Source organism: Numida meleagris, chromosome 2 (assembly GCF_002078875.1).
Source record: "Numida meleagris isolate 19003 breed g44 Domestic line chromosome 2, NumMel1.0, whole genome shotgun sequence".
NCBI lineage: Eukaryota > Metazoa > Chordata > Aves > Galliformes > Numididae > Numida > Numida meleagris.
In genome coordinates, this window is record NC_034410.1 from 12668215 (window position 1) to 12687565 (window position 19351).

The window sequence follows — 19351 nt, forward strand, 5'->3', positions numbered from 1 at the left end:
ATTTTGTTAGCAAAGTCTTCTCTTACAGACAGCTTCATTAGATGTTTTATGGGAGAAATGTTTTAGAAGTCCAGCTGCTAGTTTGTTATTTCAATCATATGCTAGGGAATCTCACTGCACTTGTGGTGCCAGGTTCTTTGTTCCTTGGGTGGAAGTCCCATTGCTGTCAGAGCAATCCTATGCAGTGCTGGAAAGCAAACAACAAAATGGTAAAGAGATGAGTAATTTCACAGTTTATTAACACATTATGTATCATCTCTCTGTCTCTCAATTTTGGAGTGTAGATCAATGTGATATCAATCTATAGGTAATGCTGCAACTGACAACTGTAAAGGAACTTTCTCATAAATTACTGTTATTTAAACCTTGTGTTCTCATAAAGTATTTCATGTATTCATCAGTATTTTGATTCACTCTTTAGTATTATGATGATTGAAGGATGATTTTTTTATGTACTGAAGTTCTTAATATATAATTTTGTTAGTGTAAACATTTATACAAGCCTCTTCAAGAGCTTTCCCACTTCCAATTTATCATACATTTGAAATGATGTTTTCATATTCTTTACATCAGCAGAATGCTTTATCCTGCATGTAACTGTAGAAAATACATCCAAAATCTCTGCTGCTGAGGTAAAAATCCTTTTACTTTTCTGAAAAAAGCAGCTTGACTGTATTAGGACTGTCTCTCTAACATTTGTGATTTCAGTAAATCCTGTGCTTTCTGTGTTTGGTTCCTTGCCGCACAGTGCCTGGGATGCAGCCAGAATCAAAGTCTTTAGGTCTGCAAGAGTAACATAGAAACGTTACAATCATCAGGGTTATATTAAACAGAGAACACTGAAGGGCGGCTGTGAACCAAAATTGTATTTTGGCTTTGGAAAAAATGTCAGAAATACTTCTATTATAGCATTAAAATGAAATTATTTAACTCAATAATAATTATTGATAACATATTAAAAGTAAATGTCAATGTGTTAACCTTTTTTTCTTTGTTCTTTCGACCAACCAATGAATAGATGTATGGCCTGCTGGAGCTCCTTGTTACTTTACGAACTTCAGCATTTTTTCCGTATACAATTGTGGCCCTTACTTATATTACAAAGTTCACTTTACTATGCTAACTATAGAGTTACGGTTAAAACTTCACAAGTGAAAACATCAAAGCAAAATATTTTTTACAAGGATTTGCTGTTTTTTTTTTTTTTTTCTTTTAAGTGGGAGCTGGGTTGTGCCAACACTTATAAGTTTCATTACTCTTTGTTGCTCATTACTACAGTATGAAAGGTGTATCTCAACAAAGGATATATAAGCAAAGCATGCAGGGTGGGTGCTTGATTTAGGAAATACTTTAACTTCATAGTTTTCTGAATTCTGATGGAGAACAGAGATGATTAAAGCTAAATACAATGACATTAATGTCTCAATCTATACACAACTCCCTTTATGGTGACGGTCTTGCTTTTATCCAGGTATTTGTTGGTGCCAAGCAGTTGTAAGTCCATTGTATGGAATGGTGCAGCAGTGCCAATGCCAACCTAGTGCACGGGCACCTGTCCAGGTCTGGTCAGCTCTGTGTTCACAACAGTGTTTTGGCACAGGAGTCAAAAACAAGTCTACGTGCTCTTATTTTCACAATTTTGTCTTGTCCTCCTTGCTTTCTGTACTTTTAGGGTAGAATAACGATACTCTGCTTTCAGCACTTCCATTTCCAAAACTACTTTATTAGGATGCGTGAAGTATCTGGCCGACATCAGTAAAAAATGAGGCGACTCATTTTTTACTGATGTGGGTTCACTGAATAGAAATGATATCAGGATTGCAGTTCTCTGGCCAAGAAATGTTGCCATTTTTATGTACTTGCACGTGTGGGAAATGAATATATTTCCATGGGATGCTACAGAAGGAGATGCATATGAAAAACAAAACAAACCCACCTGATTCAGATGTTTGAAATGTGCATTCTTTTTCTTTCTTCCTATGTAATTACTGAAGATATGCTTAAATTATTTGTTTGCATTGTCAATTTAATCAGTACACTTTCAAGTTGTTTTTTCTCTTTTTTTTTAACCTTTGACTCAGAAGTCAATGATGAGATGCCATTTTTTGTTAGTCATTAGTATTCGCTGCTCTGTTAGACTGCGGTTCAAACTCTTTTGCTTGTTTTTGTCACAGGAGATGATGGAGGAAGGTTGCTTAGAAACACTTAGCCACACTTGCAATGGGTGTTATCAGTCTGCTCTGTGTATTCACCTCCACATGCAGGGGAGAAAATTGAGCTTTACAACTGGTGATGTGAATTCATTGCAGGTTTGTTTTAGCAGTAGTATTTTTAAATGAACACAAACATGCATTTTCTTTCATCAGATACAATGAGAAAATGTCTAGGAGAATATAGATTCATAACAGTGATTTCAAAGTATGAGAGATTTAATTTGCTTATATGCCCTACAAAAACACAAAGCTTTAAAGTTGTTGGATGAGGTAGTCAAGACGTTGTCCTTTACCATCGTTCTGCATAAATTTGAGATTATTTCACGATCTATTTAAAATAATTTGTATAGGTTACTAGCTTTAGTCTTCATTTCAAGAAAATATGTCTCATTTGACTACCAACAGCAATTACATATTTCCCCAACCTAATGAAATTCTTGATCTTTGTAAGACTTGCCTAAAAATAGACCAAGTCACTCAAGTTATAAAATTTCTGATCTTTTCAACTTTGAGTGACTTGGTCTATTTTTAGTCCAGCAGTAATTGTACACTAATGTGATAGGAAAGATAAATGCAGCTTTTTATCACTCTAATTTCTAAGCACCCCAATTATTACACTTATTAAATATGCTGGAAATGCATATATTTCCTCCTTTGAGTCTGAGATAGACTTCAGTATCTTTTCAAGAGCCTTAAATGTTTCATATAATTGAGATCCTTCCACTCTTTTTAACATACAAGCTGTTGTTTAGTGGGTCATTGACACTTGATCCTGCTTTATTTTCCTTACTTTATGCTGAACTCATCCTCTTATCTCCTGAGAAGCAAGAAATCAGGTTAAAATAAATGCTGCACAACAAAATGCTTCTGTAAAGCTAATAAAATGCTTGCAGCCACTTTGTGAAGTTTAGTTTTACTAAAACCAGAAAAGAATTCCTATAATTATAGTAGAATAAATCTGGCAGCAGACCAATAAAATTGCAATAGTAAAGAGGGAAATCATTTAATTCTCACTTTAGTTTTCACTATTATTTAAAAAAAATCAATTTTCAGTAATATAATTTATTAAACCATTTTACATGCTGGCAATATTTGAATTAGTCTGGTGCTTGTGGATTTTATATTTAAAGTGCATCTTTGGCAGAATTTTACATACTTGAAGTCACTGAATCTAGATTTTCTCATGGAAGATAGCTGAGGAACTATTTACCGGGGAAAAAATGAAAAGCCACATGATGGCTTAATATGGGATACCTCCTTTGAAACTGTTAGTAGAATCTGCTTGGCAAAGCTTCTTTGTTATTTGCTATGAACACTGCAAAAAAACTGAAGAGGAATTGGTATCTCTGGTACTTGAACTTAGTGGTGTGAGCCTTATTGCCTGTATCTTCTACTTAGGTGCAGCTCAGAGGAAGGACTGAAGATGCTCTTGAGCATGGGAGCTGTGTTCCTTGTGTTTGTGCATTTCTGCTTTTTCCTCTCACTCTACTAGCCCAATCCCTTTTATATTCTTGTGTTGGATACTAGTTCACTTTGTGAAATAGGATTTGTTACATTCTTTTTAGTCTATATAGTTGATTTCCTTTCTCTTCTGCCACTGTTCAGTCACTGTTGCAGCAGGTGGCTGTATATATGTACAGCAATGTACCAGTTGTGGCTGGTCTTCACAGCCCTCATAACGGCCCAAATACACCAACGTGTGTATTTTACAGGTGTCTGGGCAACTTTCAGTCCATCAGTTCTTTATTAGGAAATAGTATTTTAAAAAGGTATGCTTATAAATAATACAAAGTCAAAATGCCATCATGTCAACCAGGGTACTTGGAAATGATAAGGAGCCAAAGTTTGTCTGAAAAAAACAGAATGATTGCAGGAGGGCAGGTAGGATGTACTCCTGTGGTACGAATGGATTATCCTATTAAAACTGTAAAGTAAAATGTGCATTCTCATTTTAACCCATTTGGTAAAATTAAGGTATTTGTAGCAGCCAGGGGGTATATGCTTGGTCAATAAGCACAGTTCATCTGTGCTTACCTACAGATGTTTAATTGTGCCTGTAGTTGGTGTGGTCCTTTCTATGGCTGCTGAGGAGAGTTTGGGGTAACATGGTGGATTTTTTCTTTTTTCACCTTAGTTTTGTAAATATGCATCTGTATCTGCTTGTGCTTAGCAGAGATTGTTCCTTTTCGACACAGTTTGAGTGTTTCCTGCTTATCAGTTCAGATACCACCTTGCTATTTGCTGAACTTGTATGGATTTGGAGATGCAAAGCTTTTTACTGTTCCTGATACTTGGGTCCTCCCAGAACAAGACAGCAACTGCCTTTTAGAAGAAGAATTAAATATAATCGTAATTAATTCTTGATAGTATTTCTTAATATTAAATATTTGTTCCAAATTAAAACTGAACTAAATCATGGATCAGCAACATATTCTGCCGATGGGAGTCCTTTATGTGTCTTTTTGTCTATTAAAAGCAGGTGTGTTTTATAGCTGCTAAGTATCCTGAGAGAAATCCGCGTGTCTTTCAGGTTGCTCAGATTGTGTGTGGAAGCAATCCAGGATTAAAACCACCCATGTCACTGCTAATAAGAATTCACTTTAAAGTTGTATTCTGAATGAAATCCCAGCAGAAAATACAAAAACTCCGACCGGTGTTAATAAAAGGAATTCTCATGGGAGAGTCTGTACATTGAGTAAGACACAGATAGAGGGAGGCAGAACCAGAAATATTCTCAAGAGTGAAACTGAGAGGAAAGCAAGCTGAAAACACTCATTTCCTTCTGAGTTTGTCTGTTCATTCCCTTTTCTTTCTCCTGGTTCTGAAATGAAAATCACTATTTCCATATAGCAAGAATAACAGAATTTTATAAGAGTGAAGTTCAGTTCCCAAACCACTGCCCATTACCTTTAGGCTGTAATGCAGCTTCTGTCTTTTGGCAGTGTTTGTCATAAGCTTTTGGTATTGTTTGAGAGCATTTGACACCATTTCTGAATCTTCCTCCCTTGCTTATGTTCTGAACCCAGTGCTTATTTGTGCAACCAGCATGAAATATCATTGCTGCTCTAGGTAAAGATTATAGACCATCTTCTGCTCTCCTTTAGGCTATTGTGAATTTTCTTTCATTGCGAGACTCTCAGTGGAATAGAACTCAATAATCACATTCACATCAGCTTAATAAGAACATGGAGGGAGTAAAAGTCAGTGGCACTTTCATATTAAACTTCTCAGGTTCTTCAGACCTATTAAATGATATGTTCTTAAAATTGAGAAAAATAGATAATTCTTGCAATCATATAACAAAGGCTGATTGTTTGGGTGTGAGGGCATAGGATGGGATTGACTTGTTTAGCTGAAAATGGAGCTGTTAGAGATTACAAGTTCCTCCTATTTACTTACTAAGCTGCAAATAAAGTGCTGAGGGAATGTTTGGATGACCCAAGAGTGACTACTTTTCTTACTTCCTTTTACTATCTCGTGACCATTTGAAACTTCAGTCTATTTCATAGTTCTAGGAAGTCAGGATCTTTATCACCTTTTCTGACCTGCCTTACTGCTGCCCCACCAAAAAATCCAGGTTTTGGTATGATGGTGAGCGAGAATGGAGTTGTAAGAGCTTTTAAAAATATACTTCAGTGAGATTTCAGTGTCATCAGTGACCATAGGGTCGAGTGCACCCTTGGGAAGCTTGTGGATGACATCAGCCTGTGGGGTGTGGTTGACATGCCCGAGGGAAGGAATGCCATCTAGAGGGACCTAGACAGGCTTGAGCAGTGGGCCCAGGAGAACGTCATTAGGTTCAACAAAGCAAAGTGCAAGGTGTTGCACCTGGGTTCAGGCAACCCCCACTACCAGTACAAGCTGTAGGATGAAAGGATAGAACACAGGCCTGCCGAAAAAGACCTGGGGGCACTGGTGGATTGCACGCTGGACATGAGCCAGCAATGTGCCCTTGTAGCCCAGAAAGCCAACTGTATTCTGGGCTGCATCAAAAGAGGTGTGGTCAGCAGGTCAGGGAGGTGATCCCGCCCCTCTGTTCTGTGCTGGTGAGACCTCACCTGGAGTACTGTGTCCAGATGTGGAGTCCTCAGAACAGGAGGGACATAGACCTGTTGGAGTGTGTCCAGAGGAGGGCCACAAAAATGATCCAAGGGATGGGACACCTCTCCTATGAGGACAGGCTGAGAGAGCTGGGGTTGTTCAGCCTGGAGAAGAAAAGGCTGCGAGATGACCTGATAGCGGCCTGTCAGTATCTAAAGGGGAGCTACAGGAAAGAAGGAGACAGGCTCTCTTGCAGGGTCTCTGGTGATAGGACAAGGGGAAATGGTTTCAAGCTTAAAGAGGGTAGATGTTGGTTGGCCTAAGGAAAAAGTCTTTTACAGTGAGGGTGGTGAGGTACTGGAACAGGTTGCACAGAGATGTGGTGGATGCCCCATCCCTGGAGACATTCAAGACTAGGCTGGACCAGGCTCTGAGCACCCTGATCTAGCTGCAGATGTCCCTGTTCATTCCAGGGAAGTTGGACTAGATGATCTTTAAAGGTATCTTCCAACTCAAATGATTCTATGATTCTATGACTTTGGTACGCATTTTGTTTTCTTGCTCCCAGTTTCTAAAAGCTAATACCCAGTTGTGGGTATATGTGTGTAGTTTCTGATGTCTAGATGTACGTATATTGTAAAGGCATGCTTTAATTCTTATGCTGACTTTTGTAGTGACTTTAGTGAATATAATTTTGGGGCTTTCAGAAGGTGGGAATTTTTAGAGTCATTGTTTTTGTGACTTCGGAAGATGAGCAGAAGGTGGTATGCGGGAATGTATGTTTCTCACACAGAGATCTTGGAACTAGAAGAGACCGTTATGGTCTTAACATCTAGAGGGCTTTATACTCGAAGGCAGAGATTTTCACTGTCTTGAACCCCAAATGCTTGTATTTGAGCTGGAAACCCTCACATTGCCGTGTGCACAGTAATACTCTCTTCTGTTTTTTCTGATGCAAAAATTAGCTCACAAACATAGTTTGTTTTAAATACCTTGATTTGATTTTACTGTCTGTCAGTGTTTCAGTCCTATACCAGTTTGAAGTAGCTTGTGTATCAGTAATTGCCTTACGTGATATTATATTGCACTGGGAGTTTTGCTTTAATGAAGGTGGGGATCTATGTGTCTATTTAAAACAGATGTATCACTTCCTGCTAAAGGGATTTATTTACTTCTGTTTGTGTTTTATAACAATTTTGTACCTTATTTTGGAGAAAAAACAATTTTTGCTTCCAAAACAATATATTGTTGCTGACTTAGCAATGTTGTGGTGAATAAATTTTTTTCTTGTCCTACTTATCTAGGGTAGTAGAATTTACCACCTAGAGTAGTAAACCTATAAAGGTTTGGTAAAAATAACAGTGTAATGGCTAAAAAATTCCTTATGACATCAAAAAAAGAAATACTTGCTTGAACATATCCCAATTGCATACATTTCTCATTATACGGAAGATTTATGATTGGTAATATGACCCTTTGAGTTCAGATACTTGCTGCAGAATATGATTTCAGCACCTAAAGCAGTAGGAATGATTGGAATGCATGTTTTGCATTTTAATTTCCATCCTGTAATGTTGACCTTTAGTTTCTCTCATTTTTGTCATGTTTGCCTTTCTTCATGCTTACTGTGTATCAGCGCTGCTTTTCCTTTATAGTGATAACGTCTTCAGTAACTTTGTTCACTGGCATGGTTAAATGTTTTAGAGTGTGATTAAATGCCACGCTAGATGTTGAATTATTGTTAATAAACACACTACTCTAAAGTAATTCTTAAATCTCACTTTATTCTGTATGTTCTTCTGGTACCATGGACTGTGTTCTGTATGCATTTCTGGTACTGTTTGAGCTGCTTTGATTGCATAGAGTGAAATTGAGAACACTGCGAAAAGAGAGAATATTGATTTTTTCCTCTACTTAAGCAGCAGTATTCCAAGTGACAGAGCTCAATTATATTATACTGGTTATAGGACTATTTAACATATGCCTTTTTAGTGCAGTGATTCTGGTCAGTAATGTTCTGTATCTTAATTAAGCCGATATTGTGAGGGCAGTTGGGTAGAACATACATCCGAAAATGTAAATGTCAAGTATATTGTACCAAGGCTTATCTGTTAAATACTGCTAGGTTTCAATCCAGACGAGACTGCTGGGAGTAAGAACAATTGTTCAGCCTTTTCTTTTTCTTTTGTTGCTGTGTAATTGGATCATCACTTTGCCTATTTGATAACTACTGGGAAGTGAGAGTAAGTTGGTAGTGGATGCATAAACATGGTATTTAAATCGTTAATTAATGAATTGGAGTAGGTACTCTGCATGAGGTCAGCCTCCAGGCATCTCAGAATTGCTGTCAGAAAATTTCATTTAACATTAAAAAAAATGCTGAGAGAAAAGAAGTATCTTTGAAATGACAAAGACAGCTCTATCACTTTAGGGAACTGAAAATAGTTTTTAAAATAGGTGAGAAGCTAGCGGCATATAGCACAATCATGACTTGTCTTCATAATTTGTGCTCCCTACGTATTTGCTTCTTTTTTTAGGGTATGCTGACCTTACATTGTGTGGGTGCGTGGATATGCGTGTGTGGAGGTAATCACAGATTCACCCAGCAGCAAGCAGTAACACATCTATTGCTTGTTCTGGGAAGCGCTGTGTAGATTAGAGTTAGGTGGATCACACTTTCTATTTTGGTCTAAAACCATTGCAAATACGAATAAAATTATAATTCATATTAACAGAATGTTATTAGCCTTGTGTTTCTGCACAGATTTGTGCATGTCAGAGCTGTAACATGCATTTTGGATCTTCTGCTTCCAGCTGTTTTGTTCTTTATTTCAAACTACCATCTCCAACTACTGTAAGGAAAAGGTGCACAAAGAGCAGAACAATCATTACAATCACGTGTGGCTGTGCAATGCAGATATGTTTCTGTATGGTGGAAAATATTTTAATGGTATGGGGAGAATATTCTTTTTCAGTTTTCTTTGTATTTTATATGTTTCTGCTTCAAATAAGTAGCAAGGATGGTTCAAAGTGTTAAAGATTTCACACAGAAGGTATGATAGAATTTTACAGCTCCTTTCGGCAATGTTTTTAGATCTGATAAGAGTATACTGGTGTGGTGTGCAACGCCAGCATAGAACTGTATCAGCATGAAAGAAATAGCGTGCGTCTTACAGAGTTTTGTATTCCACTTGGTTTTTCTTACCTTAGTTTAGACTATTTGAACGGTTCTTAAGTCTAGAATATGTCAATTTAAATCTCTTTGAAGTTAGTAGAAGAAAGCAAGTTCTCTATAGTTCAGCAATCAAGATAAAAATATGACATGCTTTGTTTGAGGGATAGGTAAGTGGCCATCCGTTATCTCAGAGCTTCTGTGTTGTTTTGCAGGATGTGACCTTTCTGTTCTGCAAGCCCATGATAAGGGTATCTGTAGCAGTGATTCTTTCTTAAAATAATGCGTAGAGACTAGGGAAAACAACAAAAAACAAATGCTTCACCTTATAAAGTTTGATGGTATTTACCTTCACAAAAGCAATACTTGATTGATAGTGTATGTGTTTATGCCGTGGCTGCCAAGTGCTGATGCATTTCATTTTTGGCTCCTGTGCAGATTTGACACTGTTCAGACTTGTATGCTTTTGTTCATTTGGATTGGCGAAATCTGTCAGCTGGAAGTTTGCTGAGTGATCAGGCTGAAGAGGCGGTCTGGGCATAAACTTTCTATTTTGGAAAAAGGTTAAGAAAAAAAACAAAAGCCACCACATGTTATTTCATGAAGTTATTCGAGATCTTCAAAGTTCTGGTCTATTTTGCATGAAAGTAGTAGCATTTCCCAGCATGTTAAAAAGAGGAACCAGCAAGACTGTCTTACCTTGGACTGATTGATTAAGGCCATGGCATTTTTGAGCTCTTTGTGATCTTTCTTGGGCTTTGGGCTTTTTGTCAGCCTAGGGGTACTAGCGTAACAATAAAGGCACAAAGTGCTGGAGTTCCACCAGAAAATTACAGCTTTATGATCATTGTTCCAAGAAAACATATCCTAATTTTTGCCCATTGCTTAATGCATGCTATGAAGGTACGGCTTTTCTGACTTAAAAATTGGTTATGATCAATTTTAACTTTTTTTCAGTTACATAATGAAAGTAAATGAGTATCGTATAAACTTGCAAGCAGTTGAAATATTTACAAAATAGAGAAGACTTAAGGCAATTAATTTGCAGCCAGGACCTGGTTGTTCGTACCATACAGCTACATAAGCCATTGTTTGTGGAATAGGGTTGCTTATGCTCTTTAACAACTTTTTTGATTTGTAGTCAATTTTGTAATCTTCTAGTTAACAGAGCATCCTCTTCTAAGCAAAGTTCCTGTTAAATTGCATGAATTTTGCACTGAAGATGCAGCTCTGTGCTGGGTGTATTTCCGTACAGACATATTGCATGAAAGACATTTAGTGACAAAGACAAAGCAGATGATAGCAGTACTGCCTTAATCAATAAACTAACTCTAAAAACCCGGTACCTTCTCTATGATATGTAACTACTTCTAGGCAATTCTGGTCTGCTCACCGATGGGATTGATAGCATTTTCATTGTCATTTATGTCTGCAGTGCAAAAAATGAGAAGTGATGAGTGAGAGGAATGAGGGGTTACAGGAGATGTGCTCTGCATCACTGAGATCTTTAGTGAAACCTGCTAACAACTTAATTTCTGAAAGACATAATGTACTACAGATAAAAGCAACCCTTTCTTTCTATTGACTGACGTGGTGCTTTCCCACTTGAAGCTCAGGCCCCAACTATGCTGACCTTTTTGCATGTCAGTAATTACCTATGCTTGTTGTCCTATTGTCCTTAGGTGAATTTTCTGCACCCATATTCTAGTTGTCTGCACTCATTAAAAGCTTTTGCTTACTTCTGCATGCAAGTCATACTTGGCAGCACTTCCTTCTTCCTGCTTTAATCCAGAAAGTGGGCAAGGTGCAGTTGCAGGCCTGAGGCGTGCTTCCCCCTGTTTGCCAAGTGATCAGCACAGCACTGCCTCTGCTCTGTGGTTCACTAGGCTCCAGAGGAAAGAAGTCAGGCTACTGTGTTTACCTTGCCAGTGATTCTCAGATTTTGATCTGGACTTTGGATTCTGAAAAGCCAGTTTTCCCACCTGAAAGTCACATCTCCTGTGGCTTGATACCACAGGCAGGGGTGCTCTTCGCCATCCAGAGTCTCCTTTAACACTTATACTGAAGGTGAGAATATTATTACTGTCTTACTTGGTAGATTTTTTAACAAAGTCTTTCTGTTGTGCTGTAGTTCAGCCTTGGCTAGACTTTGCTTGCGCAAACCCTGCTGAGTTCACAGCCTGAGGAGCTCAGCAGCTGCCGTCTGCTCTGCCTGAGTGGGTGGCCAAGCAGGAAGGGTGTGGATCCATCCATGGTCCTGATGGCCTGATAAAAGTGATATACAGGGAGTCAGAATCAGTCAGGAAAAACAGCAGAATGAGCTGCTGGATATGTTTCTCTTGGATGTATTTCCTCTAATCTCCTATTTTTGTTTATTCTGAGCATTTCTGAGGATTCTGGAGTTGCATCTCTGAAAATATTACTGCACTTGCTGGGCCTTTAAATTACAGTGGTTTACTTTTAGTCTTAACATTAATGAAATTTTCTCTCTAGGGGGAGTTTGAATAGTGAGAGTAAAGAACTGCTAAAGCCAAATCTCACATCTTTGTTGATATATGGAGATTAATGCCCTGTCTTGCAAATTTTAAAAGCATAATCTATTAAAAGAGCTGGAGGGATGTGATTTAGACCTAGCTTTTAAAGAAAATTCTGATTTAAGGTGGAAACAGTATTCAACCCTACTGTGGTCTGTATAAAGCGTTGGGAATAAAATATAAAAATAAAAAACAGGTCAGTCCATGAGTTACAGGGCAGTATGTCCTAATAGTGAAATTGGCTTTGATCTGTAAATGCTTGTGTCTTGGCTGCACTTTGGATTTAACTGAGAGAAATTTAGTTACTGTTTTTTTCAGAACTCAGTTGGGAAAATGAGCCAGTTTAAGTAGAATGTTGACCTCATGTTAGGGCAAACTAGAAAAGTGCTAAGCTTTGCATCAGCAAAGCTATCCTTTGGTGATCTGCTTAAAAATAAATAAATAAATAAATATTATGTAGAGAGTGTTTCCAAATCATTCCAAATCAGCATACGTTCTCCAGGGGATGCCACTGATTAGGAAATTTGTACCCTTGCTTTTTGTCTAGTATTCATTTTGTACTTACATGAGTTTGGATTACTAGGAACTGTTTTTTTAAGGCAGCGTGCTGAAATATAACTGCTTTCTCTTTGTTGCACAGTTCTTGCGGGACTTCAAACAAACTCTTGATTTATCTGTCTCTCACTTTTTTCTTTATGAAACCTGGATGATACCTTCTAGATCTGAATCCACTGGTATGTAAAGCGCTACTCTGACTCACATACTGAGAGTATCACAGAATGTGAAAGGTGCAAACTGGCATTAGGACGCCAGTTCTTAGTTATCTGCAGTACATATTATCTGTATTTTGAGTACAAAAACACCTTTGCACACTTACAGCTAACAGAATAAGTTATTTCAGAAAAATAGTGTGCTTGTTTCTTGGTGATTCTGACCAAGGAAGCCTTGTCCAGGCCCGAATAAGTATTTCTTCAGGCTTGTTTGTGCCTGCAACATCATTTCTGCAGACGGTAGACTTGACTGTAATGCTAAGTGTGAAACAGCATCTTGTTAAGAATTATTTTCACACGACCAATTATAACATTTCAAATAAAATACATTTTGCATTCATTTTCAGTGCACTCTTTAAAGTTTCACATCTGTTAAATTTCATTTTTATACTTATATCTGCCTTGGCAGTGAGTAGTTTCTAGAAAAATCTTAAACTGTATAAATATAACTTATGAATTTTCTTCCTCTTTCCCCAGCCTGTTCATAGGATGCATCATATTTATGTCCTGATGATGATGTCAGGCACTGTTTAATCTATTTACAAACAACTGCCGAATGGGAACTCTGGTGAACTGTTTTGGAGACATGGTTCAACATCTTCTGGTTACGATACTCTAAGAAGCCTTTTTATTTTCCTTATAGTTCTTTATACAGTTCTTATAAATTACTTGTGAAATGCCTCTCTGTTAACCTTCTTGAAATTAACAGTGAATCAAATATATTGACTTGGAGTGAATTATTCAAATTCTTCTGCATTTTTTTATAATCTTTGTAGTTATCCTGTGAAATTTGAATTCTGAAAGCATCAAAAGCAACTTGAAATGTTTGCATAAGATGAATCATTTGGGGACCAGCTTTCAGATGTGTTGAATTTAATGTTTGTTATTTTCTTCCCCAATACAGTATTAGTTAGCTGTATGCAACATATAAATACTTATTTTTATAAATATTTATTTAATGTAAGGATTATTTTGCTTTTCAAACTGTGGTGTCAGAGATGTGAAAGGTGATGTCCTCATTAACTAAAATCTAAGTCTGGAACTAGGGACTGCAGTTTTCTCTTCAAGCCTTTAGAGATTTGCAGAGTAGCCTTTCAGAAAAAAAACATAATTCATCTGAGTTTGCTCTTATATTTATGAAATAGCTACAGTTAGATTGGTTTAGTAATTTATTCTGTGAATATACAGACTGGGAGGAGCAATCCTTGAGAGTAGCCCTGCAGAAAAGGACCTGGGGGTCCTGGTGGATGAAAACATGAGCCAGCAGTGTGCTCTTGCAGCTTGGAAAGCAAATGGTATCCTGAGCTGCATCAGAAGAGGAGTGGCCAGCAGGGAGAGGGAGGCGACTGTCCGTCTCTACTCTGCCCTCGTGAGGCCCCATCTGGAGTACTGCGTCCAGGTCTGGGGTCCCCAATACAAGAAAGACAGGGAGCTGTTAGAGGGGGTCCAGAGGAGGGCCACAAAGATGATCAGAGGGCTGGAGGACCTACCCTACGAAGACAGGCTGAGGGAGCTGGGCTTGTTAAACCTGGAGAAGAGAAGGCTGCAGGGTGACCTCACTGCAGCCTTCCAGTACCTGAAGGGAGTCTACAAACAAGAGGGGAGTAAACTCTTTACAAGGGTAGATAGTGGCAGGACAAGGGGAAATGGTTTTAAGTTGCAGGAGGGAAGATTTAGGTTGGATATCAGGGGGAAGTTCTTTACCAAGAGAGTGGCGAGGTGCTGGAACAGGCTGCCCAGAGAGGCTGTGGATGCCCTGTCCCTGGAGGTGTTCAAGGCCAGGCTGGATGGGGGCCTGGGCAGCCTGGTCTAGTATTTGATATGGAGGTTGGTGGCCCTGCCTGCAACGAGGGGGTTGGAGCTTGATGATCCTTGAGGTCCCTTCTAACCCAAGCCATTCGATGATTCTGTGACGATTCTATGAATGCCTTTTAAAAAACAGTCACTTGCATGGGGTTTTGGTCTTAATAGCTGTTTCAGGCACCGACATCCATCGCTAAACATTGAGATGCCTTGCCATAGAAAACAATAATATAACAAGAAATTTGTGTAGCGACATAAACATACCATCAAATAATTTTATACTGAACCATATCTGTCTGAGAGGGTGGGTATGTAGAACAGATGTCTTAGCTGCTTCTCAGTCACTGCTGAGACTTCTGTCTATAGCAATTCACAGATACATCCCATTAGTAGTGGGGTGATGTTGCAGTTATACCATGAAGACAACCATTACAACTGTTGGTGAACAAAAATGTTTGAGATCATTATTCGTCATCTACAAGTTGAATTGAAATGGGTTCTGCCAGGATTTGCGATGTTATTCACTGAAAACCAGTTGAAGGCTATAGGTGAATGGTTTAAAATGGAAAAGATCACGAAAAACAAATATTGAATTTCAGGGCCTTTATATGCAAACTTTTTTTCACAGTCCTTTAGAACATATTTCCACTTTCTTTGATTTGCACTTTATAATTACATGTGAGGGGATCTTATCAGCACTTAATAAATATGTTAATGGGCAAGGCTCTTTAGGGATGGGGCCAGGCTCTTTTCAGTGGTGCCCAGTGACAGCACAAAGGCAACAGACATAACCTGAAACACAGGAAGTTTCATCTGAAAATGAGGAAAAAATTATTTACTTTGATGGTGACAGAGCACTGGAGCAGGCTGCCTAGAGAGGTTGTGCAGTCGTCTTCTCTGGAGATACTCCAAATCCCTCTGGAAAATCCACTTTCCTGTGTAACCTACTGTAGGAAACCTGCTTTAACAGGGGGTTGGACTCAGTGATCTCCATAGATCCCTTCCAACCCCTGTGACTCTATGATTCTGTGATTCTGAGAAGTGGTTTGCAGACCAGCAGATGTTGCAGGGATAAAGGTGGAAACCCCTTGTTTTATACACTAGGTGTTTATTTCAGTGATTCTCTGGTTTTGTTACAGCCAAAAATGACTGAAATTTTGCTTTGGGGAAGAGACTTATGTGAAAGAAGAGAGTTGTATGCTATCTTAGTATGTTTCTAATATGTATGTCAAGTATGTTCAAGGATTTTGAAAAGTGTTTGATCATTATAGTATTGAAAAGGTCATAATATAGCATTGTGCAAACATGCAGCCAATCATGTGCTCATGCCACAATGTATTGCTGTGGGTTGCAGAGTACTGGCTTTATTATGAGAGAAGGTGGACTTAGAATGAACTCTGAAAAATGCCTTACAGGCTGAAGTGAAGGACTTGAGAACTTTCAGAAGAACTAGAGCATGCTAGTCTTCTGCCACACGCATAAAGTTCCTAAAGTCCTGTTATCAAGGAGGTTATTCTATTTTGACGGCTTTATTTCATACATTATGGATAGAGAGCATAGAATGGAAGTTATTGGTGGAAAATTAAAGATTTCTTTCATGAATTCATGACAGCATTTTTCACGAATGTGCCAGTGTCTGACACTTACATAATTTGTTTTCCTTTAACTTAGAAAATGTAAATCTGGCTTTAGGATTGACTATACCTAGTGAAATGATGGAAGCATGTCATCTAATTTCTACTTTCTCCTTTTTGCCATCTTAAAATAATGTCATGCACAGTTTACATAAAAGTGCTATCAGAAATGAAGTAAATTAAAATCTTACTCTTTTAATTATTATTTGGAAAAACAATCAGGTTTCAGTAAGTAGCCAGTCTAAAGAATTATAGTGGAGGAGAGAACAGAGGTATCCCATTTAATTATTTGCGTGTAGTGTATTCTAAATTGTCTCCTTCCTGAGTGCCCCTTAAGTTGATGGTTACCAGCCTTCACTAGCTACTAGGCAGAAACTCAGGGCAGCTAACAGGCCATAGACCATGCTTAGGCTGGCTGCACTTCTAACTTCTTAATACATAGTTCAGAACTTCTTTTGAAAGGTCTGCTGTATATTGCAACAAGCTGTGTCTTGGGAAGCATAATGTGAATTACATGTTGTCATCTTGCATAGATTGAGGATAATTACATGCTACTTTCCTAGTGATGTGGAAGTTCTCTGGAAGCTTTCCATTTCCCTCATACCCTATGGTATATTTATTGTTTGTCAGTTGTGGATTTCAGCCTTTGTTTTACAGCTCTCTGCATTTCTTTTTCTTTGTAGGGAAACTGAAGAGTTGTTGGTTTAATAAAACATTTTCAATAATTATACACACTAATGCACTTCCTTTTATTGTTGTATTAATGATACAGCCATAACCCCTACTGAATTTATCAGTCCCAGTCAACCATAAAGATAAACTGGAGAGCTGTGATTTTTAGCAGAACGCCTTGAAATATGAACGAATTGAAAAATGACTGTTATTACAAATCATTCTTCTCAGCAGAATTGGTATAAAACCCTACTTAAGTCTAATATTTAAAATCACATTGTGCATCATATGTGAGCATTTCTAAATGTCGTTCACATCTGTTGTATTTTTCTGTTAGCGACATTTACTTCAGAAGTGCTTTTTTGTTGTTCATATGTGTACTTTTAGTTTCATGAAGTGAACAGAGTCGAATTATATTGCTGTCTTGGGAGTCTCTTTTCTAATTGTTTAGCTGTGCATTTTTTGGTGGATGAGCAACTCTATTAAAATGTAGAATAACAGTTTATAGTAGGGAGTGCAGTTCCTCTGCTGGGTACCGCAGGAAGCCCTTCCTTCTTGTAAAAGTTTCTCACCAGGTGTGTTTGAGAGACTGCACTTGTTCCTTTATTGAGCCCTTTTCCATACAGCGTGGGTGCTAAATACTGAGCAGCAATCCTGTACTTGTCCCTCTTACATGAATATGAAGTGTAGCATTGGCCAAGTTTTAATAGCAACATTATTCCATTTAGATTTTTGTCCATTAGAAGCAGTTGGACATTAACCAGGCAGCCATAATGCCAGAACAGTTGACTTCTGCTGAGGATTTGGACATTATTTAAGCTTGTGTTGGAATTGCCTGTAATTGCATGTTTTCCTCAAATGTACAGCAGTAGATTATACAATGCTTTGTGTGAGTGACTGGAGCTATCACATGTGAACAGCTTCTGGGCATTGCCGACTCTGTGGTGCTCGTCCTGGTGTTTCCACTGGAACGCCTGGCAGTTCTGCAGGCTGTGCGTAGGCCTGCCCCAGCTCACTGCCTCAGGCCTTGTCGCTGCGAGGAGCGAGATCAGGGAGTGCCAGCTAACCTCGCGGGTGCACAAATTGTCGTAGTTGTTTTGATGAGAAGGATGAACAAAATAGATGCTCCCTGTTTTAATGAAACTCATTAAAAATACAGATGTTAATGGGAGAATGCTGAGGGAAGGGGTAATGTTTCTAGAAGTCTGTCCTTTCTCAAAACGTTTGAATTGGCGTATTTATTTTTCTGCCTCTCTCTGTAAACCTTGTTTCTATAAATTTGCATGAATTAAATACTCTCACACTGCAGTGGATCTTTTTCCAGTTACTTTGGTTTGTCAGGAAGTGCCTATATCAATTCTTTCACTTCTCAGTGCGAAACCAATTTACTTCTAGGGAGAATCAGTTAGGCCAGAAGTAAGCAAGTGGGAGAAAAGTTTAGTTTGGTGAGCTTTGATGAATATTACATTGCTGTTCATGGTCTGAACCAAACATTCAACTTAATAAGCCTTATTCAAGTGAATCGAGTGGGATGTGGTTCAATTTCTTGTTTTGTTGTTTTAGAGACACGCAGCATTCAATGTGTCTAATTGCATTGGAGTTTAGGAGAACACTTCTTGAATATCAAATATTTTTTCTTTTGACTCTCAAACATTTCTTATTTATCTCACTTTTTTTCTTTTTGCATTTTGTATAATATACTGCTTTGACTCTGGATTATTCTGCAATTTTCTCATATTAAATCACAGCACTGAGATTAAAATCTGTTCTTTAACTGAAAGATTCTTCTATCTGTGATTCTTATTTTGTATTTTAAAGCAGCCCATATTTTAAGATGAAAGAAAAGTTGCTTTTTACCATATTAATAAAGACTTAATAAAACCAGAGTCAGTGATGGGTGGTGGTGTTAATAATTGGCAAATAACGTTTTAGCAGATTCAGGAGTATCTGTGAACTATGAAATGAAACACTTTCTTTTTAACAAAATGGCTGGTATATTATTTCCAGGGAGTGATAGCAATAAAAAGGGGGCAAAGGTGTATTAATAACTTACAAAAAGTCATAATTCATATAAATGTTACTGTCTTTTATTATGTATTGTAAGAAATAAATCAGCTCTCTGTTTTCAGACTTTTTATTCAGACCATTTTGTCGTGTACTCATCTTACAAATGAATTCCTTCATCTAGGAAGGATGGAAACATGCAAAAGGACTATAAGACTACTCTATGATGATGATGCTTTTTTTTTTCCATTTCACCAGCTTGCATTGAAATACTGAAAATTTTATCAACATTTTTCTTGAAGCTCCTGTCCCCATTTACCTGTGATAACCCAGTTCTGCTTGTATACTTGCAGATGTGTAAGAGACAGTTTACTAGTTAGAGTGAACCATGCCTACTTAAATTAGGGTATTTGTAAAAGTTCCTTGGGCTTTTTTTTTTTTTTTTTTTTTGAGGGGGACAGTCTTAGATTTTTAAAAAGTAAAAAGAAACAGTCAAACAACAACTCTG

General features: G+C 37.9%; 1 protein-coding gene across 1 annotated transcript in view; it reads left to right on the top strand.

The window, feature by feature from the left end:
- The window catches only part of PARD3 (par-3 family cell polarity regulator), a 435432-nt gene that overhangs the window by 94406 nt on the left and 321675 nt on the right, over nt 1-19351 (top strand). The window lies entirely within an intron of this gene.